A 1631-nucleotide genomic window follows, 5' to 3' on the forward strand; every position below is an offset into this window, starting at 1 on the left:
CATGAAGAGTGTGACGTCATGTTTGTTAAAGTGACAGTAGACGCTTTACTTCATTCATGACACAAGTTTGAATGAAAAGTCTTTTAAACATGTGTAGTGAGAACTAACTTTGTTTTGTTGTGAACCAACTCTAATTCTGTTTTTAAATTACATTTTGTTTTATTTTTAAACGATTATCTTATTCTGGATTTTGTCACAGTCCATTCAAACACAAACATGTATTCTGTGTGTCAATTTACATTGAGTTTAAGATATTATCAGAATGAATGAGGTGAAAAGAGAAGTATCAACCAGAAGGCTGAAAGCTCTATTAACACGAATGATTGTGTTTGCGTTGTTTCACCAACGTTTCAATACAAACACTGACATTAGCATTTATTTAATTAGCAAAATAGTATAACCCTGTTGTGGAAATCAAAGGGATGATTGTGTAACTGTCCATCAATGGAAAGAAATATTCTAAACGAATAATGTAACTAAAAATAAATACACCACTACAAAAAACTGCTGAGAGAAATCAAGAGAATTTGACAGACAGGTGAGCACAGATTGAGCAGTTTTTTATTAGCAAGCATGTTGTCAGCTGCGGACAGCTAAGTGTGGAGGAGAGGATCTGTTCTCAACTAAACACTCTTTGTCTGACATGCTGTGTTTTCTATACTTTATTTGGTCATTATGTAAAACCCTGGACATACGAGAACTTCCAGATGTCTTCTAGTGCCATTTGAGTGACCCTGGATCACCAAACCCGTCTTAAGTAGCACGAGAACATTTAATGCACTCAACGCATGACCAAACTGACAAGATTACCTCCAGTTAAGTGTCCCGACAACTACAGATATCAGAGAAACCAAACGTCAAGTCAAGAGAAACTCAGAGCAAATCGTAACTTTAACGTTAGATGTGTAACGTGTACTAACAGTGGCGACTTGAACACACACATGACAATATTACACATACAGGATTCTCCTTTATTAACCAAAACAATTATTGCACTGAAGTGAAACAAAAACACAAGACATTCATGTGAATTTATGTGCTGGATTTTATGTGTTCATACTTTTTACATTTCTATCAAATCTTTACTGAACATTGAGTGAGTTTGACCAATAACACACGAATGCAGCGTTACTGAACATTTGAAAATACACTTAAGTGAATCGCCATTAGATCAAATGTATGTATTGTTAAACTTCTAATCCCTTCTAGAACACTACGTTTCTTTCTATGTTTTGGATTACACTTAAAATCAAATCAGAAATAGGTTGGATGTTGTGAGAGAATTCTTCTGCAGATCTGGGAGCACATGAACTAGACACACAGGCATTAAGCTTTTGAACTCATTTATTTTAGAATCTACAAGCCTTTATATAAGTACCAAAAGACCTCTGGATGGTTTCAAATGTCCAGGGGTTCACAGAATGACCAAATAAGGTATAGCAGATAAGACAAAGAATGTTTAGCTGAGAAGAATCCCCCCCCCCATATGGCCAGAGGAAACCCTTCCTCCAACTATCTAGCCAGGAATGTATTCAGTGAGCTTAACAACTTCACAATTCATTAGTTTGCATGTGTGTATTCATTTATGCGGAAATTAAATCTAACATGAATGAATCAAGGTGTTGTTTTAT

This window comes from Triplophysa dalaica, chromosome 7 (assembly GCF_015846415.1).
Source record: "Triplophysa dalaica isolate WHDGS20190420 chromosome 7, ASM1584641v1, whole genome shotgun sequence".
Classification (NCBI taxonomy): domain Eukaryota; kingdom Metazoa; phylum Chordata; class Actinopteri; order Cypriniformes; family Nemacheilidae; genus Triplophysa; species Triplophysa dalaica.